This window comes from Vespa crabro, chromosome 20 (genome assembly GCF_910589235.1).
Source record: "Vespa crabro chromosome 20, iyVesCrab1.2, whole genome shotgun sequence".
NCBI classification, from domain to species: domain Eukaryota; kingdom Metazoa; phylum Arthropoda; class Insecta; order Hymenoptera; family Vespidae; genus Vespa; species Vespa crabro.
Window position 1 is genome coordinate 4,294,003 of NC_060974.1, and position 27,500 is coordinate 4,321,502.

General features: G+C 35.3%; 1 protein-coding gene across 14 annotated transcripts in view; it reads right to left on the bottom strand.

Annotated features, from left to right (window-relative positions):
* The window catches only part of LOC124431068 (protein tramtrack, alpha isoform-like), a 108,688-nt gene that overhangs the window by 36,701 nt on the left and 44,487 nt on the right, over positions 1-27,500 (bottom strand). The window contains exons 1-2 of one of the 14 annotated variants that reach the window (XM_046978490.1): positions 6,218-6,534; positions 4,258-5,159 (exon numbers count right to left, since the gene is read on the bottom strand). The exons of 10 other annotated variants lie outside the window; for them this stretch is intronic. The gene's annotated coding sequence lies outside the window, so the exon portion shown is untranslated. Of the gene's footprint in view, positions 1-263; positions 352-4,257; positions 5,264-6,217; positions 6,535-27,500 lie in introns of those variants that run through there. 3 more of the 14 variants (XM_046978489.1, XM_046978488.1, XM_046978491.1) reach the window with 3 other exon arrangements.

The following is a 27,500-nucleotide window of genomic DNA, read 5'->3' on the forward strand; positions in this document are numbered from 1 at the left end:
AAATAAAAAAGAAAAAAAAAAAAGGAAAAGAAGAAGGAAGGAAGAAAAAGAGAAGAAGATTAACTTGCCTCACGGCGAGTATATAATTAGAAATTAGGAGAAAAGAAATAAGAATAATAAAATGAAAAATGATAGAGAGAAATTAATGAAAAAAGAATTGAAGAAAAAGAAGAAAAAAAAAAAAATAACGGGAGAAAGCAGGAAAATTGGATGGATCCACGGTACGGGGAGGAGGAGATCGAGGTATAGAAAATCGATTATACCCTCGGACGATGATGCCTCTTTCGAAGGTCGTACGGTCACGCTCGTTTTTGATGACCTTCATCGATGACTCGTACATTCTTTCTGTTCGTCCGAAAGGATCATGAAAGAGAGGGAGAGAGAGAGAGAGAGAGAGAGAGAGTGTCTACATTTTGATTGAACGACAAGGTCAAAGGCTCTTAATGTGGTTATGCATGCATGCATACACATATATACATAAATATATACATGTGTGTGGGTGTGTATATGTCTGTCTATAATTTTGAAATGTCAAGTGGGGGTATAAAAGACCCCTAGGAAGAGTAGCTAAGAAGTGATCTGGTTGGATATGTAGGGTGTCTGAGAGAGGTGGGAGTCTATGTGTTTAGGGGATGAGGTGCTTGGGAGGGTTAGGGGTTTGGAAGGGAAGTAATAAGACTGGTCACGTTCGATCGTATATCCAATAGATATATCAGAGACTCTCGACAACCAGGCTAGAAGGATATATATGTCGTATTGCGAATGAAAATAGAGTATACAGTCTGGGACACAGGACAGTTTTTCTTCGTTTTTCCTTTTTTTTTATATACTTATATATATATATATACATATATATATATACACACATATTTTTATTTCCTTTCTTTCTATCGTTAAATTTAAAAATGAAGTAATCAGAGATAAAAAAAAAAAGAGAGAGAGAGAGAGTCAGTAGAAATTTTACAAAATTTTATTTAGATCCTTTCCATCTTGGAGAAAGTTCATTACGTTCTCGTTTCAGTAATACCCGTGAAACGCCATAGAACAGTTTAATATCAATGATTTTTCATATGAAAAAGTATAAAAAAAAAACAAAAAAAAAGAAAAAGTAGAAGAAGACGAAGACGTAGAAGAAGAAGAAATAAGAAAAGAACAAAACTAAAAAGAAAAAAAAAAAAAAGGAAAAGATATAACGGCTTGTCTGACTCGTTATTATATACCACAGTTTCGTTTTTCTTTTTTGTCCTTCCTTTTTTTCTGTATATTCCTCTTTTTCTTCTTCTTCTTTTTTTACCATCTAACCTGAAACTCTCTTCCTCCCCTCCCATCCCTTCCTTCTCTCTCTCTCTCTCTCTTTCTTTTTTTTTTTTTTTTTAGTCTATTCCGAGAGAAAGAATTTTTCGATGCGGCCCCGTGTGCCGCAAAGGCGCTTGATCTATGAAAGTAGGAAAGAGAAAAAGGAAAAGGAAGAGGGATGGATGGTTGGCGGAAGAAGGGAGAAAGAGAGAGGTAGGTAGAGATGGGTGGGTGGGTGGTTTCAAGGAGGAGATAGCAGTAAGAGGGAGAAGGAAAAGTCGCAAGAACCGGATGTTAGAAATTTTCACGTGGATCGCGGAACACTCTCTGCGGCACAGAAACAGCACCGATTCGCGGAATTCAGGTCTCTCCGCGGAGCGCACGAGCGCGCACGGAACGTACACAATACATAAATGTTTAGCCGCACACACATACGTATAAAATGATAGAGAAAGAGAGAGAGAGAGAGAGAGAGAAATAAACTCAGTGGCCTCACACTCACGACTACTATCCTAGATTCTCCTGATACTTTCTATTGTGTTTACGGATCGGATTGGAGTACCTTTCGCTTCTTAGAAAATAGAGCCCGCTTCTATATTCCAGGCCAACACCTCTACCCCCCCCATCTCTCGCCCACCACCTCCCCGTCTCCCATCACCTCTCGTCGATTTGTATTTTGCTATAGTTTTGTAGTTACGGGTATCGCGTGGATTATTGTAATGGTAAAGTATAGAAGGAGAGAAAGAGAGAAAGGGGAAGTAGGGGACTGGCTATGAATGTACCAAAATGGCCGACCGGTGGTTGGCCATTTTTATCTTGAGAAAAAGAAAAAAAAGAGAGAAAAATAAGAAAGAAAGAAATATCCCGCCTATAATAATCCTTCATTCACATTGATCTTTTCATTAAAAAGAAAAATTAAAAGAAAAGAAAATATATATATATATATATATACACATACAAAAACACGTATGTATATATACATACATACGCGCATACGGAATGTTAACGACCATCTCGAAACATCCTGACGAAAAACTATTTTTTTTCTCTCGATATATCGATTACGAGACTATATATATATATATATATATATATATATATATATATATATATATATATATATATATATATATATATATATATATATATATATATATATTGTCTCATGATTATGATTATACTACTTTGTAAATCTATCGATAGCCTTCGATTACTTCGTTTTAAAATGAGTAAAAGGTGAAAAACCCAATGAGAATCGTGATATATACATACATACAAGGCATACATACGTATGTATATACATAATAAACTTGTTTGGCGTTCGGTCAAACTCGTGAGAATTTCACGGACTTTACCGACTTCCTCCTTTATCAGCTGTTTACTGTGTTTACATCGTATGCTTTCACGCATATAAAACTCTCTCTCTCTCTCTCTCTTTCTCTCTTAGATATATACCAAATGTAGACGCGCATGCACACGCGCACATATACATAAGACACATAGACGCACGCACGTACGCACACCCACAAATTTATCCTTTTTTTCTTTTTCTATCTCTCTTAAAAAACAGACAGTTAGACGCATACATAGATAATCTTTTTCATATTATAATTTCATTCTTAAACGAAATGAAATCCTCTTAAACGAACTTTGTTGGTGGTATAACGATGAAGATCCGATGCACGCGGTATGTACGTTGTTGATATGTACTGCTGACATAACGGTTCTGCGTTCTGAGTTCTCTCATCGTGAAAGAAAGAAAAAAGAAAGAAAGAGAGAGAGAGAGAGAGGGATAGAGAAAGATAGACAGATAGATAAAGATAGGATGCGAGAGAAATGACAAAAACGTGTGCGCGACCGCGAGTCACCGCTTGCAACCTCTCCTTACCACCCCTCCTTTCCTCCCCCACTCTCCTTTCCTTACTCTATCCCTCCTCTCGCTCCCCCTTATCATCCTCATCTACCTATTCCTCCTCCTACTCCTTCTATATTCTGTTTCTTCGACATCAAAGCGAAAACCATTTGGATTCCTTGTTCCCTCCGAATCTTTCGCTTACCGATTCTCTACGTAGTATTTATTCATTAAGCTGAATTATAAAATTGTAAAGATAACTCGGATAAATTTTCAAAAACAGATATATAGAAGTAGAAAAAGAGAGAGAGAGAGAGAGAGAGAGAGAGAGAGAGAGAGAGAGTTAGGGAGGGAGGGAGGGAGGGAGGGAAGGAGGGGAATCAAAATCGAAAGGTTATCAAATTTCTCAAAGAATATTTCTCTGAAATGTAAGAGATTATATCGGATATTTGTATAACGCATTATTGCAACGAATGTACGAGCAAGAGAAAGAGAAAGAAAAAAGAGACAGAGTGAGAGAGAGCGAGAGAGAGAGAGAGAGAGAGAAATTTAAGAGTGGAAATGGTATAAAAACATTTTATTACACTTGCAAGTCCGATTTCAAATCGCGTGTCCCGTCTTCCCCTTCCCTCTCCCTCCCCCCCGCCCTAACCACCTCCTGTTCCTACGAATCGTTCGTTCTCTCTTCCTTTTTTTTCCCTTTCTTTTCTTTTTTTTTTTTCTTTTGCCTTTTTTTTTCTTCTTTTCCCTCCCGCTCTTTCCTTTTTTTTTTTTTTGTTCCACCATGTTTTCAATCTAAACAAGGCAGCAAGCAACCAAGTGTGTATGTAAGAGAAAAAGAGGGAGAGAGAGAGAGAGAGAGAGAGAGAGAGTGAGTGAGTGAGTGAGTAAGACAGACGATAACAACAGATTTATCGTGTTCGGTTGAAGATAATGCTCGATGCACACAAGAGAGCGCAGTGTTCTCTCTCTCTCTCTCTGTCTCTCTGTCTCTTTCTCTCTCATTGGCACTCGTTGCATCTCCCCACCAACATCCTCTCACTCTTTCTCTCTCTTTCTCGCTCACACAGTCAGTCAAGTTACTCACTCACTCACTCACTCACACTTACACGGCGTACCAAGAGACTCGTTTTCCAACAACGCGCGTACAGCAGCAGCAGCAGCGGTAGCAGCAGCAGTAGTTGCAGGAGTTGCAGCAGCAGTTGCAGTTGCAGTGACAGCAGCAACAGACGAGAAACGTGGCACGCGCGGTTCGCGTTGAGAATCTTTTCGAGATTTCGAGATTTCGAAACGTCGATGACAACACAGAGAAATGGAAATGTTTTTCTTCCTATATATTTTTTTTTTTCTTTATCTCCTTTCCTTCCTTTTTTTTTCCTCTTTCCGTTCCTTTTCGATCGCTCGTTCGTTCGTTCGTTTCGATCTTAAAGACTTAATTTAGTCTAATCGATATCGTATCGAATTCAAAAGACTTCGATGATTTTAAACCGCAAATTGTGTGTAAACGCATAAAAGAATTATTCTTTCACGAGATATTATTAATCAATTCGTGTAGTACGCGATCGGTTGATCAGATTAATCGATCGATCGATCGATCGATCGATCGATCGAATCTCGATCGATCGATCCATCCATCCATCCATCCATCCATCCGAAATATATCATTCGGATTTTTAACTAAGTCGATCTTTTTTAATTGTACGAAATGTTCAAAGATTATCTTCTCCAATTATTCAAACTTTCGACAAGGATCTTAATACGTCGATCACTTATATATGTTTAACTTTGTTTATTTATTTATTTATTTATTTAGTGTCGGTCATCGTACGGTCTCTTCAATCCTCGGATTAATCTTCGACGAGAAATATAATATAACACTTGTGAAATGTTTCACAATCGACGATTAAAGTACCACTAGTTTTTTTCTTTCCTTTCCTCCTTTTCTCTCTCTCCTTTCTTTTTTTCTTCTTTCGACTTTATTATTTATTTCTATTATCTGAATGGATCTGATCTGTCACAGGATAAAATTATAATTATTTATTAAAATAATATAACTCTCCACGTAATTAGAAATTCACGATCGAAATAAGATTCATCATTCGCGATGTTCCACTCATTCGCACTTATCACTGATAAAATCCTTCTAAACAAAAAAATTCACCGTAATCCGACTGTTTCGAAAGAAGGGACGAAGAAAGAAAGAATGAAAAGAAAGGAAGGAAGAAAAGAAAAAAAAAAAAAAGAAGAAGAAAGGAAAAAAAACGCGCACGCACATACCAGCGCGCGCACGCATATACGAGGAACAGTAAAACAAAAGATGTAATATATATATATATATATATATATACGTATATATATATAAATATATTTGATCAGAGATAACAAAAAAAAAATGAAAAAGAAAGATGGAATGAAAGTAAAAAAAAAAGAAAAAAAGAAAAGGAAAGAAAAATGTGCGCGCTGTTGTTCTATCGCGCAAACTCGAAAAGGGGGTTGAGAGAGAGAGAGAAAGAGAGAGAGAGAGAGAGAGGCAGCAGGGTACGGAAAAGAAGATAAACCGAGAAAGAAACAAAACATGAACAAAAAAAAACGAAAGAAAAAACAGAGAATGAAAAACAAAAACGAACGAACAAATAAAAGTAAAGGAAAAAAAAAATGTCATCAAAAAAAAGAAAATAATAAGAAAAACAAAAAAGGGATAAATGTCGTACGAACAAAAAGACGAGCAAAGAAAAAAAAAAAAAAAAAAAGAAAAAACGGGCAAGAATCCGAATGAGTAAAAAAAATAAAAAGAAGAGAAAAAACTAACCGCTTATATTACGCACCGAAGTAAAAGAGGGATATCTCTCGTCGTGAACGGGGCCCGCGGTGTTGAAGAGAAAAAGTAGAAAGAGAATAGAAAAATGAAAAAAGGAAGAGAAAAAACAAGGGGGAAAAAAGAAGAAACAACGATGACAATGACGACGACGATGACGACGACGATAACAACAACAATAACAACAACAACAACAACGATAACAATAACAACAATAATAATAATAATAATAATAATAATAAAATAAGAACAACGTCAAAGTGATCGTCGTGCCGCGATGATCGTTTTCTTCCTCTCGATCACGAGGATCGCGTCCTCGATCAAATTCGTACGGAGTCTCGGTATCCTCCCGTAGTATTACTACTACTCGATGCACAACACGCGGCTGCGGACACCCGTCGCGGAAATTAAGGAGTCACGTTATAAAACGCAACGACCTACAATGCTACAAATGCTACGGAACCGGCGCGCCTCTCTCTCTCTTTCTCTCTCTCTCTCTCTCTCTCTCTCGCTCGCTCTTTCACTCGGTCTATCTATCCATCTCTCTTTCTCCCTCTTTCTCAACCCCCCTTTACGGCTGGCTTCCGCCCCTCCTACCCCCTCGACGGATCGCCGCCGTTGCTGCCGCCGCCGCCACCACCGCCACCACCACCGCCGCCGCCACTGCCGCCGCCACCGCCGCCGCCACCGCCGCCGCTTGCTGCCTCCTTTTCCTCCGTTTTCTTTCTATCTCTCTCTCTCTCTCTCTCTCTCTGTGTTTCTTTCTCGCTCGTTCGCTCGCTCGCTCGGTCGGTCTCTCTCTCTCTCTCTCTTTCTCTACGTGTGACCACGTCCATGTATACGTATCCCTCCTCCTTTTGGCTTTTTCCTCCCCTTGATAGCCCCTTCTTAGGCCGACGGCCTCCCCTCTCCTCTATATCGGCCCGTACCAACAACCCCACTTCTCTTCTACTACCCTCCTTCCCCCACCCCAGCCCATCTCGTCCCGTCCCATCCCATCACCCCGAAACCCCTCTCTTCCTTCTCTCTCTCTCTCTCTCTCTCTCTCTCTCTCTCTCTCTCTCTCTCTTTATAACCGTCACCCTTCTCTCTAGTACGGCACTGTGCACCGACAGGAACGTATCAAGATGCAAGATCTGATCCTCGCGAATTTCTCTTTCTCTCTCCTCTCTTTATAATCTCTCCTTCTCTTTCTAACTCGTTAACTACTCGCTCGCTCAATCCCCCTACCCCCACTCAATCATCTTTGTACTGTCTTCCTTCCTAATCCTCCCTCCCCTTCCCAACGTTGTTGTTTCTCGAGATCTAAACGACTGTACGATGATGATGATGATGATGATGACGATGACAACGACGTTTATGACGATTAATATGACGACAATGAATAATATCGCTCTTGTTGTGTTTTTATTGTTATTCTTGGTATTTGTTTCCGCCATTTTTAAGACCTTTAATATTGTATTTCCTTCCCACTCCAGACTATTTCTTTTTCTTTTCTTCTTTTTTCCCCTCTTTTTTCTTTTTTTTTTTTTTTGCTTTTCTTTTTTTTTTTTTTTTTTCCTTTATTTCCTTGACTTCTTCCACTATATATCTTCGGATACGTCATGGAATATTTCTACATTACATTTCATTCTGTTTCGATTCAAAGGATCTTCGACTTGGTCCAAACACATCGTATATGGCACACGCGCGCACATACGTTCTCGTCGAAATTTCGAATTTTTCCCGCCATTTCTTCATCTCCCTACCGACACCTCCAGAGTTCTATTTTTCTTTTCTACGATTTTTCTTCTTTTTCCTTTTTTCATTTTTTTAATTTCGCTCGTTTAACTTCGCAAATTTTTTATATCTTTTTTTATATCTTTTTTTTTTTCTCTTTCTTTTTACGATATCGTTACGATACAATTAGGAAATTTGAATTTCCTCGCTATCTTTTTTTTGTTACACCTTCCTTGAACGCGCTTCAAGATAACAAAAAAAAAAATGATTTACATTTAATTTTTACACTTCTTCACGTATTACTTTGTAATACCGTTTAATTTTCTCTCGCCCTCTCACTCTCTCTCTCTCTCTCTCCTTTTTTTTTCTCTCGTAGATCGATCGACATCGGATTTCTTAACGCGTTCTCGAACTTTTAAAATGTACTCGGCGTTTTTTTTCACGGCGATCAACGCGACCGCGTGAAAATAATTACTCTCCCCCCGTAATTTAAATTCCCTATTATATTTCACCGTTATACTTCGATTGATCCTCACATAATCTCCAATTCATCGTTATGAAACGATTTTATAATCGTTCACGTTTCTTCGTTGTTTTACATTTTAGAATTTTTCGCGATGTCACGAACGTTTCGAAATATTTCCATATCGTTGTTTGATATCTTATATTTATAATTTCATAACGCGCCTACGTTAATATCTATTTGATTACGATTATCGTGTTTCGATTAAAAAATTTTCCCGCCATTCTTTACACGGCCGTTCGAACGTTCTAAAATATTTCTCTTTCGTCGTTTGACTTTCTTTTTATAATTTCATATCGCATCAGTTGCTATTGCAAGGTTTAAAAAACAAAAAAAAAAAGAAAAAAAAAGAATCGTGTTTACGATTTTTAAAAAACAAACGCGCGCACACACACACGCACACACAGAGGCACACAAAACACATTAATAATTCCCTACGAATTTCCCTTCTTGTAGATAAAACTCGATACGATCTTCTTATTTGTCTTTTATCTGTTTTGATCTATTGAATTCGAATAATGCTAGTGTCTCTCTTTCTCTCTCACATTTTTCTTGAGTATCTCTTTTCGATATCCTTTAATTTTTTTTTCTTTTTATATCTTTTCTATTTCATTTTCTTTCTCATCGAATTATCGTTATAAACCGTAGAAGAAAATTGACAGTACGTATGAACGACGAGGATGGAAATGAACGCGAATTGACAGGAGGATTAACGCGAGTCTCAACATTGGAAAAGTTTGTTGTAACACGTTGTAAAAGGAGAAGGAAGAAGAAGAGGAGGAGGAGGAGGAGGAGGAGGAGGAGGAGGAGGAGGAGGAGGAGGAGGAAGAGGTGGAGGAGAAGGAGGAAGAGAAGGAGGGAGGAGGCGCTAACGAGCACGCTTCAACGTGAAAGCTCGTGTAAATACTTGTTGCTCCTGTATTGTCGAAAGTAGGGCTTGCGAGTGAGCTTAAAGGACCGACCTTCTTGTAACGGCAGCACCGTTTATGCGTCCTCTTCCTTCTCCTCCTTTCTCCTCCTTTCTCCTCCATCTCTTTCTCTCCTGAGATACGATACGAAGGGTTTCATCGTTCATTCTCTCTTTCTTACACACACATACGCTATCTACCTATCTCTTTCCGACTTATTAAAAAACGATCAATATATTATTTATTAGATTAAATCGTTTCACATTATATAAAAAGTTGTTGGTACCTTACACGTATATGCGTATGTACATATGTATGTATATATGTATCTCTCTTTGGACATGTGTGTGTGTGTGTGTGTGTGTGTGTGTGTGTGAAGAGCACGTGTTCGTTAACAGCTGTATAACCGTGTAAATTATGCGTGTATGCGTTTAGCTATGCGTCAGATTGAAAAATGATGAAATTATACCTACCGATAAAGTAATAGGTGTAACGCATATACGATTGTTATAAACCTGTTGACGTATAATCAATGAATTCATTATTTCTATACGTAAATGATTCCATGTTTCTCTGTTATATGACTAAAGCGGAACACTAACAATAAGTCGTATGATTTCATTAGCGATTAAAATGATACCTATTCGTTTGTGATTGAAAATGGATAAATTATTAACGTAGGATTTACGATAACTTTTCATACTTGTATTATTTCATTTCTTTTCTTTTTATTTTTTTTAATTTTTTTTTTCTTTTCTTTTGCTTTCGTTCGCTTTGGTCTCGTCTCGTTTGGCTTTCTCCTTGTCCCTTCTATTTCTATTTTCTTTTCTCTATACCTTTTTTATTTTTTTTTTAAAGTCAAATTATATTGGACACGACGATTACGTTATGTCCATGTATTTATATTATTACATTTTCACATTATATTCGTATGTTTGTGTGTACGGGATATATTGCAAGTTTATCATTAAAATTATTACCATTTTTATATGAATATCTAATATTTTTATATTATATAGTATAATTTATAAATATTATATAAATTTATAATAATAAAAAACGGATGTGAAAATATGAAATATACTTTAAAAAAAAAAAAAAAAAAAAAAAGGGAAAAAAGAGGAAAGAAAGGATATAAATACGATGAACGTAATTAATTTCAAAAATACGCGAAGATTAATAAACATTAAATAAACGCGTTATTTTATAATATCGAATGTGATTTGAACGAATCTATTTTAAATATTTTCCAATGTAAATCTCAGATGTAATCAAATACAAAGGAAATCTGTGTAAGTACCTTTATTTCCATTCGGTTCAAAGAACTTCCACTTATTTTAAAAGTTTCTCTTTAACACGAGCAAGTGCGGAAGGGATGGAATGGGATGGGATGGGATAGAATAGGATAAAGTGGGATGGGGTGAATGGGGATAGGATGAGGTGGACTTCGGGAATAGAGAGAGAGGGGTGAAAGAAGGAGGAAAGTGGAGGGAAGGGTGGATGCAGTGAACACGGGATTTCTAACTCTACAGCGACCCTTCCTTCTCCGTGTTAAACTTTCCCGCGTAATGTTGAATATAAATCGTAAAAGGGAGAATTTCACTGGTGTATAACAGTGACGACGTTTCCCGATTGAGCGGGAAATTCAAACGAGCATGAAAAGACATTCTCAACGTAATAATAAACGTTAGAACGTCGGCAATGTGGAGAGGGTAAAAAAATAAGGTGGAAAAAAAAAGGAAAGAAAAAAGAAAAATGAAAAAGGAATAAAGAAAAAGAAAGAGAGAGAGAGAGAGAGAAAACGAGGAAAAAGAATTACCGTTGTCATATTATGTACTATACAAAAGAATTGTATCTGTTTGTGATGCCTACGTACATACGCAAGTGTCTCTCCTTTTCTCTCTCTCTCTCTCTCTCTCTCTCTCTCTCTCTCTCTCTCTCTCTCTCTCTCTCTATTTCTCAATGGCGAGTATGAACGATAAGAAAAATCAAGGTATGTACCTGCAAATGTATGTGTAGAGTGAGAGAAAGGGGGGAATTATGTCAAAGGTTACATCGTAAAACCTTGCGTCATCGTGTTAATCAGTTCGTATATACATACATATACATATATATATACATATATACATATATACATATATGTGTATATACGTACCATACGTTTGTATAATTGTTTTTATGTTAAGAAATACAGTGAAAGAGAGAAGTACGTGTACGAGAAGATGAAAACTAATAACTAATGTCTAAACACTTTTATCAATGCTACTACTACTAATAATAATTGTAACAGTAGTAGTAGTAATAATAGTTGTAATGGTAGTAATAGTAGTTGTAGTAGTAATAATAGTTGTTTATGATAATTCAATAATTATTTGAAAATAATATTTTCAATAGTCATCCATATTTTACGAGCATCTACGTTGACTTGTTATAGCTATTACTATTACTATTACTATTAATATTACTATTACTATCTATCTCTTATCTCATTTTCTACTGGTTATAATAATCGAGAAATGAGGGAACTCAACATCTATGATAACCTTTTCAACGACGAAACTGTACGATCATTCGAATCTTCCTTCTATTAATATACAATATACATATATATATATATATATATATATATATATATATATATATATATATATATATATTATATATTTAAAGGAAAAAAAATATATACATCTATTTTACAGAAGAAAATATAATTATATGCATATATACATGTATATAATTTGAATCTAACTTCGAAGAAGATCGATGAAATTTTATATAAATTGGTTGCTTATCTTTCGTGCGAGGAAAGGAAAAAAAAAAAAAAAAAAAAAAAGAAAACGAAAAGTGAAGGAGGAAAATTGAAAAGAAAATAAAAAAGAAAAAAATAAAAAAATAAAAAAAGGAAGAAATAAAAAATTATATAGAAAATAACGTGACCGATACGAATGTACGGAAGTTGATACTGATTTCCGATCGATGAACCGTTATCACTAAGCGATCGCGCGTGTCAAAATCGGAATTGCATGGTAGAACGGTGTAAAGAGAGAGAGAAAAAAAAAGAGGGAGAGAGAGAGAGCCGGACGACCCAGACGAAAGATCCGGAATACTGTATCTTCTTGCTCTAACGTGGATGGATCTCTCTGGATTTATATTCAGTTCTAGGTCAACATTGATCTCTAAGAAATATAACTAATACGATAACACTATTACTCTCGTTATAAGAAAATAACATGGTCGAATGAAAAATTAAGAGAGAGAGAGAGAGAGAGAGAGAGAGAGAGAGAGAGAGGATTCTTCTTTTTTTCTCTTCATTTTAATTTTAATATTTTTTAATTTTTTAATTACTTTCAGACGGGAAGAACTATTCTCGATTGATCTTTAAAAAAAAATTGATCGTCCGATCTCGATCATAATATTTCCTTCTCTCTCTCTTTCTCTCTTTCTTTCTATCATCTTTATTTCTGTCTCTAAGGACTATTTCGTTTTAATTGAACAATTAAATATATACATACATATATATATATATATATATATATATATATATATATATATATATATATATATAGATCGTTATAATATATGGGACATAAATTAAATCTTTATTAAGTACATTTATGCATACTATAACGTTTTATTCTGACATTAATGATGAAAAATGATTGAGTTCATTTATTACAATAATATCTTCAGTCTATACGTAGTCCCATTCTTTCATTGATATTGAAAAGTTCCTCTTTTCCTCATCTCTCAAAAAATAAAAAATGAAAAAGGTCAAGAAAGAAAAAAAACAAAAAAAAAAAAAAAAAAAGAAGAAAAAGAATAGACGAACACGTAATTTTAATTAACAAATAATAGTTCGATGACCACTTCCGATGATTCATGATCAATGTGACCAAACGATGACGATGTTAATATCAAAAATAAGAAGAAAAGAAAAAAGAGAAAAAGAAAAGTAAAAAAGAAAAAAGAAAAGAAAAAATACTCGTCTTCTTTAAACGAAATCTTTTTCTATCCTTTTCTATCTATTTATCTCGCCATCTCCATCTCTATCTCTCTCTCTCTCTCTCTCTCTCTCTCTCTCTCTCTCTCTCGGGGGGCGATAAAAGATTCTCGATAATGAAAGAGTTAATTCGACCTCGGTGTGTCGTCATTGTCGCTGTCGTCTATGTCTATGTCTATGTCGATGTCGATGTCGATGTCGTTTGGCACCATTCGCGAGCAACGGGATCGATATTGCTTTCGGGCCGAGATTAAATAATAAATTCATCGAATTTGAACTCGACCCTGTTGATTTTAACTTTGGCCTGGATTTCTGTAATCGCCCATCCAAGTGGAACTTTATTCTTAGCGTTAGCGAACAACACACACACACACACACACACACACTTAACGAGAGCGTTCCTATATCGATTCTAACAAACGGGAACCTTGTATGTTTTTATAGAAATGTTACGGTTAATCCAATGGTAAAGAAGGATTTCGACATTTGATCCAAGAGATTTGACCTGATAGTTTTTATTCTGAACTTTCAACCTCTTTAAAAACACACACACAGACACACACACACACATATATATATATATATACATGTATGTTAATTAATTAAACAAATATGATAAATGTGTCTATTCGATGAATACGACCGATCAATGTATATATGTATAAATCTGATAAATTATTAATATAAATTTAATTTACATTTAATTATTATTTTTAACCATAGATATTATAATCCGATGTAGATTCTAATAATGAGAGCTTTAGTTCAGTTTTTTCTTCTTTTTTTTTTGTTTTCCGTTTTTTTTTTTGCTTTTTCTTTTTTTTCTTTTATTTTATTTTATTTTATTTTTTTTTTTTTTTTTTTTTTTTTTTTACAACAATCAATCAACGATCAATGTAATTTGAAAGAGAATCTCGACAATGCCGAGATTGCAACCCAGTAGTTTATCACTTTGATCTTGATATTTATGAAAAGTAAATCCCACAAATATCTTCTCTGTTCAATGAATATGACGCGTTCATTTATGTAAACGTGAATTTGTGTCGTCTAATTTTATTCGATCGATTATTCTTTAACGATTTAATAACTTTCGTCGATGAGAAATGATAACAGAGTAAAGGTGAACTCGACATAGAGATAATACGACATAGACATCGAAATATGGCCCAAATAGTTTCCATTTTTAATTTACTATCCCTTTAAACATATATATATATATATATATATATATATATGTGTGTGTGTGTGTGTGTGTGTGTGTGTGTGTGTGTGTGTATGTATACATTAATTAAACAAATATGGTAAACATGTCCATTCGATAAATATGACGATCAACGTGCGTGCGAGTAAATGTAATAATTTTTTTTTTTTTTTCGTTAAATTACGTTATTTATATAGATAAATGATAAAAGATAAAGATATTATATAAATAAAAGATAAATTTGACAAGATCTACGTTCGAATCGAAATAGTTTTCATTTTAATTCTTTTAAACTTTTTGAATATATATATATATATATATATATATACGCACATTTATGAAAAATAAATATGACAAATATGTCAGTTCGAATAAATACGATATGATCGAACATATATAATAGTAAAATGTAAATTTGAAATTTATTAAGTTCGCTTTGTTATTCGTTGGTTTTTTAATAGAATATTATCGATTCTAACGATGATAACTTTGTCGATCTTTTTCTGTTCTTTTCTTTCTTTTTATTTTTATTTTTTATATATATATATATATATTTCTTTTTTTTTTGTCACAGTTAATCCGATACTAAAAGATTTTCTCAACTTTCGTAGATTTGATAACCAAATAATTTTCGCAACCCAATTAATTTTGCAAACTCTTTAAATATAGTGAATATATTTGAAAGATAAATCTAATAAATATGTCTATAAATACAATAACACTAGTTAAATATATGTGTGTATTTTCTTTTCTTTTTTTTTTTTTTTTTTTATCTCGATACGCGTGTTAATTTTTAAATGCAGTGTCAATCGATTCGAACAATGAAGAAATTCGTCAGTTAGAAAAAAGAAAAAAGGAGAAACGTAACAATTAATTTTAATTCCTTTTCTCTTTTCATTTTAATAAGGACATTTATGAATCAAACACAGATACGTATTTATTAAGTCAAGACGTCGATGGCAATATTCTTTTTTATTTACGTTAACGCGAATTTCTACAAAGGCAATATCCTATTTCGATCGATTATTCATTAATAATAAATAAACTGTTGTCAAGCTATTAACATACTTAGGACAAATTTCTAACATAGATAATTCGTAATATAATCAGGAGTGAGTGGGTCACTTTGAAAGAACTTCCTAGTATATATATACGTATATATATATGTATATATATATATATATATATGGTTTTCGCGTTTCTTACAATACTGAAAAGACTTTTTCTGGATTCTCCAGTGCGAGCGCAGTAAATAATAATACGACGTTGCTAATGGAAACCCACTTCGGCTTTGGCTTCTCCGTACTAGGTTTCGCGAAAGGAAAAAGTATGTCATCTCTGCAAAAGCCTTTTCCAAATCGTTATGAATCCGTGTCCGTTTTTATTGTTAGATTTTAAAGTTGGGTACCGTCTCACGGTCATACGAGGCATTATACAAAATTGCGAATAGTCACTAAAATATCCTTGCTAGTCACTTTTTTTCTCTCTTTCTTTCTTTTTTTCCTTTTTTCGAAATACTCCAACAAAATTTACAACAACGGATGTTAAATCAATTTATTCGAAATGATTTTTGATCGTCTGATACGTCTCGTATTATCCACTTTCCCGATTCAGATAGATCGTGATCGATCGTAATCGTCGATTCATTCGAACGATATCATTAAAATGATATTAGACTAGAAATAATATCAATAGTAAAATAATATTAACTCGAATTCTAAGAAATTATTTATAAAAGTATAATTAATATTATTGAGATATATATGTGTGATAATTATTAGCGATATAATCGAAATAAAAAAGAAAAATACATAAATAAATAAATAAATAAATAAATAAATAAATAAATAAAAAGTGATTGATGAAAAAACATAAATAAAAATTCTTTGCAATGTCGTATAAACGTAAACTGATTAATATTATTATTGAAAGTATCCAAAGATTCAAGGATCATCGATCAAAAAGAGATATACTCTGGATCGATCGTTATCGTCGATCGTATCGAACGATGGATCCATATGCGCTACACACGTACACAGACACACACAGAGACATACACAGACACACTTTTTCTCTTTCCTTTTCTTTTTTCTCTTTTTTCACGAATAATCGAATATTTTAATGAGCACGACGATATATCTTTGATCGTAGAAAAGCTAATAAAAAAAATTTTTCATTACTAGCCAAAAGTATTGAGAATTTTCGAAAGGGCAAATGTGGCACGGGGCCAGTATTCGATACGAGCCTGAGATCACGAAGAGAAGACATTCCCCCACTTTCTCTCTCTCTCTCTCTCTCTTTCTCTATCTCTTGGTTGGTCGCGTCCCAAGCCCCGACATAGTAGACACAACCGGTTTCCACGGTGTTCACCCGCTTTTTGAGAAAAAATTGAACCAGTTTGTAAAACGAAAAAAGCTCTCCCTACCAACAACAGAACTTTATATATATATATATATATATATATACATATATACATATACACGTACACATAGACACGTACACGGACATACCTACACAAGATAGTTTAAAGAAAGACAGAGATGAAAAGAGAAAAAGAGAGAATGAGAAAGAGAGAGAGAGAGGGATAGAGAGAGATAGATAGAGAAGGCCCTATCCTCTCTCTCTCTCTCTCTCTCTCTCTCTCTCTCTCTCTGTTTTTCTCTCTTTTTCTCTCTTTCTCTCATTCCACCTCTCTAACTCGTAGTGCCGCAGAGAATCATGGGAACCGAAGCGATTCCAAGCGTCTCGGAATCCAAGGCCCCTCGAGCGAAAAAGCCTACTCCTCCCCCTCACCCCCGAGAACCCTCCTCCTCCTCCTCCCTCGGCGATCCCTCTTCTTCTCCCCTTTTCCTCCCTCCTATACTCCCTCTTCTTCTTCTTCTTCTTCTACTTCTTCTTCTTCTTCTTCTTCTTCTTCTTCCTCTCTTCTTTTCATCGTCCTCGTAGGGTATAGCAAAACTCGTTGTTGAGGATTTTCAAACGAATATCCGACATTTTCAAGCCCTTCTCTTTTACTTTCTGACCCTCTTTATCGCACATATCAACGTTTTGTACACGTATATACGTATATATGTATGTAGACATATATATATATATACATATACATATGTATGCATATATGTATATATGCATTTGTAGAAATTTAAAGGTCGAAGTGATACGTCGAGTTGGTATTTTATCGGATTCTCTCTTAGGTTTTTGTTCAATTAATTTGTTTTCTCATTCTTTTTCTTCTTCTTCTTCTTTGGATACAATTTCTCGAATCATTATTTAATTCTCAAATACGATAAAGAAAATGTTATTTGCGTTTTATTTTCAGTGTAATATCAATTGCGAAATTAAGTTATTTGCTCGTCGGAAATTAATATATTAGTTTTAAACGAAATAATTTAAACGATTTTAATATCATCTATATCGATTGAGATTTTTTTTATTTCCTTCTTTTTTCTTCCTTTTTTCTTTTTTTTCTTTTCTTTTTTTTTTCAATAACAAAAAGATACCTACTCCTTGATTATCGGATATAAAAAAATATATTATAAATCTATTAAAATTTAATGTTTCGAAATTGTTATCAAAATGATTTTATTATTATCTTTACGTTTTAATTAATTAATTTTTAACCAAATACTACGTTAGAATAAATATTATTTCAGAATTATCTAACCGTTATCTTATCATTTATATCAATTGATTTCTTTTATAAAAAAAAAAAAAAAGACATCGTTCACTTGATCATAAGGAATATTTAATTAAATCGACATCAGAAAAACTAATGCTCCAAAAGTTTTTCCCAATATTGTCATGGAATTCATTTAATTAATTTTTAATAATCTATATCAAAGATAATATTTTATCTTGATAATCAATCACCATCAATAATAAAACAATAAATCTCTAATCGAGTAAATTTAATCTAGAAAGATAAAACAGTTGTCTGCTTATAATTCATTAAAATAACAAATAAGTAAATTTCTCTCTCTCTCTCTCTCTCTCTTTCGAGTACGAAATGAAAAAACGTATTATAAAAAAAAAAAAAAAAGAAAAAAAAACAAATTAAAGAATGCACAGGATATAATGTATCTAACGTAATGGTATACCCTATATATAACCATGAAGAAGAACCCTATGCAAAACACGTTGCAAAAGCTATAGGAGAATTCTATTACGTATATCGTCGAACTATCATTCGATTACTATCTCTAAAACGTTTACACCAAAAACCAATTGAAATCTACTTTTTCCTCTCCCTCATTAACTCTCTCTCTCTCTCTCTCTCTATATATATATATATCCGTCTTATCTTTGTATAATTTGAGATAATTGCGAGAATACAGCATCCATCCGATCGGATGGATCTATTTCGAAATATTACCGTATTGAGGGATGATAGTGATGATGATAATGATGATGATGCTGACGACGGTGATGGTGATGATGATGATGATGATGATGATGATGATGATGATGATGACGATGATGGTGGTGATGAGGATAGTAGTGGTATTGTTGTTGTTGGCGATGGTGATGGTGGTTGTTCTCATCTACCCAGGGACTGGAATACGGAACAAGAAGGTTCTTTGGAAAAAGAAAAAAAGAAAATAAAATAAATAAATAAATAAAAAATGAAAATAACAAGATAAAAAAAAAAATTGAAATAAAATAAAATGAAAAAGAAGGAGGTGGAGGAGGAGGAAGAAGAGAAGAAGAAGAAGAAGGAAGAGGAGGAGTAGAAAAAGAGGAAGAGGAGAAAGAAAATAAAAGGGAAGAAAAAAAAAGACAGAGAGAGAGAGAGAGAGGAAAAAAAGAGGGAGGTAGAGAAAGAGGGAGAGGAGGGAAAACTCCTCCTACGGAATCGTCGCCGGTGGATTCTCAATAAATATCAGGGAGGAGCATCGTTGCAGGGGTAGGCGGCCTCGAGACTTGGCGGGTAGCGGAGCTATTGATTTTCGAATTGGTTCAAAATTTCCATAATACCGACGACGGCCGAGGATACGTTGGTGAGAGAGAGAGAAAGAGAGAGAGAAAGAGAGAGAGAGAGAGAGAGAGAGAGAGAGAAGAGGGTGTTCGTTGGCTGTCGCGAGAGAGAAAGAAAATGTAGAGGGAAATGCAACGTCGTGAGTGCGACCAAACGAGTAAAGGAGATAGAAATAGGCAGAGAGACAGAAAGAGCGAGATAGAGAGAGAGAGAGAGAAAGAGAGTCGCCACGGCCTCGGACGGTTTCGAACTTGGCAAAGTTCAGCGGCTCAAAAGAGACACCCTGTTCTCGTCCATACACTTTCTCTCTCTCTTTCTCTCTCTCATATATACACATACACACATTCATATTCTCCACCCTTTCGAGTACCCCACCACTGCCATGATTCACCCTACCTTCTCTCTCTCTCTCTCTCTCCCTCTTTTCTCTGTACTTCTCTTTCTCACCCTCCAACGCAATTTCTCTCGCCTTCTCTCTCTCTCTCTCTCTCTCTCTCTCTCTCTCTCTATTTTACGTTTTCCGTCTCCTCCTCTTCTATTTTTCTCCACCCATGCTCTCTCTTTTTCTATCTATTTCTTTTTTCCTCCACCTTCTTACATTCTCTCTCTCTTTCTCTCTCTCTCTCTCTGTCGGCCTACCCCTTTTTTCCACCCTTCCGCTGTCATTTGCCGAGCACCTCCGCACAACGTTCACCTTCTCTCTCTGTCTCTCTCTCTCTCTCTCTCTCTCTCATTCTCGCTCTTTTCGTCGTGTCTACGTATACCTACGATAAAATAGAAAGAGATAGAAAAGGAGAACGACACCAGACCGACCGACCGACCGACCGACCGACCGACCGATGCTCGTGCGTTTGCCTCTACTTGCATTATACCACGTTAACGACGATTCGAGTAAGGGTATTACACTCGTTTCTTCTCTCTATTTCTCTCTCTCTCTCTCGTTTTTTTCTTTTACTCACTTATTCGCTCGCTCGTTCATCTATATTATCCCTCTCACTTTCTAACCACTTCTTTCTTTTTAGTTTGTTCTCATTTGCATTTAATGCACTATCTAAACCATCGCAAACTGCAGTAAGAAAGAAAAAGATAGACGGATAGATAGACAGATAGATAGCAAGATAGAAAAAGAGAGAGAGAGAAAGAGAGAGAGAGAGAGAGAGAGAGAGAGAGAGAATTTTTTTGTTCTCTCCCACTCTACTTCCTGTTGATCTTATCCCCGTTTATATGTTCAAGATTTACATTTGTGTTTGTTCTTGTATTTGTACGTGTGTATATATAAGCGTGCGTTTGTATGCGTACGTACACGTGATGTATAATTTTTACTTGTAACTTCATTCTATTTGATAAAATATAATCTATATATAAAGATAGACAGAGATAGAGATAGAAATAAAGATAGATATAGAGATAGGTAGAAAGAGAAAGAGAGGGAAGGGGATGTTTGATCAAAGATCGTTCCACCTCGATAACTTTTTCTCTTTTCTTATGTTAAATTACATGTTTCTCGTTTGGCAATCGATTCACTAACACATTAAAATATTCAAATTAAATTTTGATATCAAAAAAAATTTTTTAACGATAACTTGAATAAATTTAATAAATTGCATTAACTATTAGAAAAAAATATCAAATTGACAATTGACCTATACGCATATTTACAGACAGGATTAATTATTTCCTGCTTCGTTAAATTACAATTTTTTCTCACGTGCAAGATATATATATATATATATTCGTATGTATGTATGTATGTATGTATATAATCATATCGATGCTTCTATATGTCGACGTAAGAGACTCGTATAATTGGCATTTGTAGGCGATTAGATCGTAGATTCTTATTCGAGCGTGCAATATTACATATATATAAATATAAATATATATATATATATATATATATATATATATATATATGCGAATGTATGTATATATATGTATGTATGTACATAGGAAATGTTCGTTTTCAAAGTAATTTGCAAAAGTAAAGAATAAATATATCAAAAATATATCAAATGTATTAGAAATATTTCATTTTTGATTTTTTAATAAGCTAAACATACTTATTATAAAATTATTTTAATTTCAAATTAATAATATACTTATCAATAACTTATAAAATTACAAACAAATAAAATTAATGAACCAATTAACAATTATTTTTGTTTTCATTTTCTTCTCTTAACTTTTTCTTTTCGAAATTATAAAAACATGTTTATAAAATAATTTCTAATAAGAAATAAAGAAAGAAAAGAAAAATATTTTAATAGCGTGAAAGTGATAATGATTTATGGCAATGCTATATTACAACAGTCAAGACTATTAATAACGTTTAGTTATTTTAGTAACGCAAATTTCGCGACTTAGAATTGATTTCTTTTTTTTTTTCGTTATCATAAAAAATAAATAATAATAGTGCTGGTCCAACGTTTAGTACAATATAATTATATATATATATATAATTATATATATATACATATATATATATACATAAAGTGTACGTTGATAAATATCCGAGCAAATATTTCGCGATTGATCGAAATTGCAAGAAAATTATTAATAAGAAAAATTCGTACGGCTCCGAGTCTAGTTAGAAAGTAAATGTACGCGTTTCTTTGTTTTTTTTCTTTTTTTTTATTCTTTTTGCATATTTATACGGCTGCGATAATATGCAATCAAAATTTGCATGTCTAACAAAAAATTGCTACTACGTATCGTTTTCGAGATGATCCGCGCAATATTAATTAGTACAAGGAATAATTACATTAATTAGTAGTACGGGTGATAAATATATTAATACAATAAAAAACATTAAACTAACGTAAATAATCCTTACAATAACTATTGTATATTGCAGTATTATTAGAGGATATAGTTTAGTATGGTCCAATTTGATTTGGTCTGATCTAATGTAATATAATCGAATATAATATAATATATATAAATACCATAGCAGTATTAATGATATTAATAATTACTTTATGTGGAATTAGTTGTACTGAAAAAAATAAAAAAAAAAAAAAAAAAGGAATAAAAAAAGACAGAAGAAGAAGAAGACGTAGAAGAAGAAGTAGAGAAACGAATGCGAAAATTAACAATGGCGTGTTCGCGTGATCATAAAACGAATAATAACTTACAAAATATAGATATTTAATTTTAAATATATAACATAAAAATTCCATACAATTTAGTATTATTATATGTATTACATATAGTATAATATAATCTATGATAGTCGAGCACGATTTAATTCAATCTAGAATTATAATATATATATATATATATATATATATATATATATATATATATATATATAAATACTGCACCAGTATTATAATATAATTATGTTCAGCTAAATGCAATATAATTTATACTGAAGAAAAAGGAAAAAAGAAAGAAAATAAATAAATTAAAAAGATCAAAATAAAAGGATCGAATAAGAAGAAGAAGAAATAGAGAGACACGAGTTAATTCGAATACGAGAACTAACAATGACGTGTTTGCGTGACCATAAAATGAATTATAACTTACTAAATACAGATATTTAATTCTAAGTATATGACTTTATAGTTGCAAATTTGCAAAGTTGCAAAGTTCTCATTTAAAGAGGGTTCAAAAGAGAGAAAGATAGAGAGAGAGAGAGAGAGAGAGAGAGAGAGAAACGGACAAAGACAGACAGAGAGATAGAGATACAGGACAGACAGATAGACAGACAGAGAGATAGAGAAAGAGAAACAGACAAAAAAGAGAGAGAGAGAGAGAAAAAAAAGTGAGAATCGTTCCGCATCGTTCAACGGACAGAATGACGTACGGGTGCTCCCCGCATTCCACCCTTTTTGCGAATTCTTTGTTCCTCTCTCTCTCACTCTGTATCTCTTACGAAGAAAGAGAGAGAGAGAGAGAGAGAGAGAGAGAGAGAGAGAGAGAGAGAGAGATGGAAATAAGAAAGAAAGAGTAGGGGAAAGTCGAAGGTGAAAAGAAGAAGAGGGTCGACTGGCTTTGTTCGCGATCATCCTCCGCGACTTTCGAGAAAAGGAATTTGAATTTCATCCTAAACGCATACGCACACACGCGCACTCAAACGCACACATAAGCAGAAAACACTTGCAAAGGATGTGCACGAATGCAACGAACGGATCCACATACATACAAATTTGCATCTCGTTTGTTCGTTCGTTCCTTCGTTCCTACGAACGATTGTGATCAAACGAAGATGCATGAATTACGATAATTAACAAGGACAATGACGACGACGACGATGACATAATTTCATTAAAAAAAAAAAGTAAATAAATAAATAAATAAAAAAAAAAAAAAACATTAAACAATAAACATTTACTTCACATTTGCACTTCAATTAAACTCTCATAAAAAAAAAACAAAAGAAAAAAAGTATAAGAAAGTAATAAAACAAATATTTCATGTCTGGAATTAGAAAAAAGTCAATGTATATATCTCTTAAAAAGGGTCAAAGTTCCTTTCTCGTTCGTTCCCTTATTCGAGGAAGGAAAGAAAACGATGAAGCCTTCCTTCGACAGGAGAGAGAGAGAGAGAGAGAGAGAGAGAGATCTCGCGAGGTCTTCCACCTTTCTTCCTCCTCCCTATCGTCTGCGAAATTTTCCAAGCAGACACAGAAGGGACGCGGACTTACTTGCGTGTATCCATTCCCGTTGATTCCACGAGGGAATTATAAAAAGGGGAAGGAAGGAAGGAAGGAAGGAAGGAAGGAAGGAAGGAAGGAAGGAAGGAAGAAAGAGAAATAGAAAGACCAAAGAGAGAGAGAGAGAGAGAGGTCTCGGGAGCAAAACGAGAACAGCAAAGTAGGCACAGGTAGACTCGAAAAACGCGCCTGTCTCGTCGTTCTTCGAGATAAATACATACATACATACATATATATGTATGTATGTGTGCGCACACTGTGTAGAATCTGAAAGTCTGTAAAAGAGAGAAAGAGAGAGAGAGAGAGAGAGAGAGAGAGAGAAAGAAAAAAACAACAAAATCGTGAGGAAGACACGGAGGAGCTCTTCTAGAAGAAGAAAAATAGGAAATGGAAGAAGAAGAAGAAGAAGATCCTCTCTTCGGGAGGATCTAAACCAACCCCTCTCCCTCTATGCACACGCACACACATATATACACACGCATGTATCTATATATATATAAGCAACAAGAAGAGGAGAAGGAGGTCTGGACGGACGAGCTCGAATTGAAGACTCTTGGACGCAGTAGGAGAAAGAAGAGAGACGCGGGGAGATGACGAGTGGGATGAGTTCTCGAAGGGGAAGGGGGAGTCAGATAGGGTGATGCAGAGATGAAGGAAGTGGAGGAGGAAAGATAGAAGAGAGGAAAAAAAAAAGTAGAAGAAATATTGACGAGAGAGCGCAACTCGCATTTTCGACTTCGACGAGAGGATGATATTCTAAGGGTACGAAAAGAAGTTTTTCTTTTTTCTTTTTTTTTTTTTTTTTTTTTTTTTTCTTTTTTCTTTTGCTCGGAGGTTCTCCATCGAACAGACGCATACGCGGTACGCGTGTAAGTGGGCGGTATTTCTTCGAGAATTCAAGAAAATATTTCGATGATGATTCGTCGTGAATTATTAAAATAAGACAAGTAAAGAAACGCGAATAATGTTGTTAAAATATTTGAAGAATGACAGAGAGAGAGAGAGAGAGAGAGAGAGAGAGAGAGAGAGAGAATGGATTATTAATCGGTTGGTAATAAATAATAATTTTTTTCTTCCCTTTTTTTTTCGTTTCTTTTTTTGTTGTTAAATTAGAAATAGAAATTCTATTAATAAATTGAATAGAATTCTTCACGATAAAACGTTCGAAGAAAAACAGCAAGAGATTGAACGCGACTAAAGATAATTTTAAACCTTTCCTACGACATACTACTACATAGTCGTTCTTCGTCGTCCTTTAGGTGGACCGTACAAGACAACGAGTGGCGGCGGTCTGAGGGGTAAATGGTAGGGAGGAAGGGAGGAGAGCAAAGGAGGACAGAAATGGGGGTGTAGGTGGAGGTTCTACGTTTTTCGAAATATACAGAAAAGTTATGAAATATCGCGAGCTTCGTGAAACTTTTAATACGCGCGTACCTCTAGAAAGCCCAGACCACTCTCTCTCTCTCTCTCTTTCTCTCTCTCTCTCGTCTTTCTATACATGCTACACACCTGCACGGTGTATAACACCGTGGGAGGAGAACGTCGGAGGAGGTTAAGGGGAGGCTGAGGAGAAGGAGGAGGAGGAGGAGGAGGAGGAAGGAGAGAGAGGCAAAGCGGCTAACTTTTTTATTAAAAAAGTTTTTCAAAATAAAAATCACACCCGCCTACACAGTGGAAGGTTTCCTGGAGGGTGAGAAAGAGGAGGTAGGAGAAAAAAGAGGAGGAGGAGGAGAGATCCAAGAGAGGGTGGTAAAAGAGGGACAACGAAGGTTTGGAGAACGTAGACGAAAGCGCCCTATGTAGGTAACTTCGAAGGACTTACGATGTCAATCCTTTTCTATCTATCTATCTCTTTCTCTCTCTCTCTTTCTCTGTACAAGTACATATTATATATGTCTATCTTTCTCTGACAAATGTGTTACTTTGCTGTTATGGAGCAACTCTCTTTCACCTCGTCACAACCCTAACGTTACCTCTTCCTTCACCACCTCCTTCCAATTTCATTCCCCCGTCTATGTTTTTCGGTGGAACGGAGATATCCAGGACTTCGTCTAACACATTGTCGCTCCTAAATTGCATTTTTCAAAAGTCTGCGTACCTTCTGTTCCCCACACCCCACCCGGCCTCACTCCTTTCTCCCCCGCGACAGAGGCAGAGCCCAGCCGGCCCCCGGCTCATACCCTCCTCTTCTCCTCTTCTACCTCTTCCTCCTCCTCTCCCCCACGCGGGTTCGAAGTCTCGTCCCCTCTCTTTTCCATTTATCTCGACGAATGAAAAGGCCGGTAGAGAAAGAAAAAGAAAATATAACGAACGGGGGAGTAAAGCGGGGCTGAGGGGATAGGAGGGCAATGAGGGGGGATGGGGGGCAGTTCTGGGTTATAGGGAAGAGGAGAGGCAGAGCGGAGAGGAGATCGAACGGGAGACGACAAAGACGGGTGGGTCCCAGGCCGGCCGACCGTCCTCCTCCACCTCCTCCTCCACCGTCCGCCACCCGCCACCGACCGACCGATAATGTTTTTTGTCGTGTAAATAAAATTTTTTCCAATACTCGATGCTCGAAACAAACGAAGCACTCCGTCAGCGAGGAGAACGAGAGAAAGAGAGACAGAAATAGGGAGGGAGGGAGAGAGAGAGAGAGAGAGAGAGAAAGAGAGAAAGAGATTGAGGATGAAAGGGTGAAGTTAGTTATAGAGAAGTACATGGGAATAGATCATCGTTGGCGGTATTTGCTAGTCAACGTCGTCGTCGTCGTCTTCGTCTTCGTCATCGTCTTCGTCGTCATCCGCAGCCCTTATCACTGAACCACTTTCTAACTAACCCCCGTTGATATGGGTCAGACGAGAGCACGCGAAGAACAGCAGCAATCGCCTTTGCCATCCATCCATCCCCATCCACCCACCTACCTATCTACCCTACCAAGTAGCTACCTACCTTACCCGTCTATCCATCTATCCATCCATCTCGTTTTTTCTCGCGATCCTCTTTCCTACACTTCTTCCTAACGAACGGAAAGGAGAATAAACGGGGGAGAGGAGGGGAGGTGAGGGCAGGTCGGGGGAACGAGAGCCGATGGTGAAGATTGAGAGGGAGAGAGGGTAAGAGGGAAAGGGGATATGTACGTACACGGTTGCGACAACAGTGGTCGCAACGACGGCAACGGAGATGATGGCAGAGGCGGCTGTAGGGGTGGAGGTGGGACTTGGGGTAGTTGGATGGACGATAGCGCGGAAGAACGAAGGAAACGTACGTGCTTATGTGTACGCACGGTATCAAAGAATCTGAAGGGAGAGAGAGAGAGAGAGAGAGAGAGTGCGTCATGATGGTTTATGCGTCCTCTTGTTCTGATCAGTCTCCCTCACCTCCCCACCCTTGCACCCTGAGATGACGCTTAGCGAAAAGGACGAAAGCAATGCAATATAAAAATACGGATGAAAAATAATACTGACAGTAATAATAATAATAGTAATAATATCAATAATAATAATAATAATAATGATGATGATGATGATGATGATGATGATGATTGATTGTAATAATGATGATAAAGAAAATAA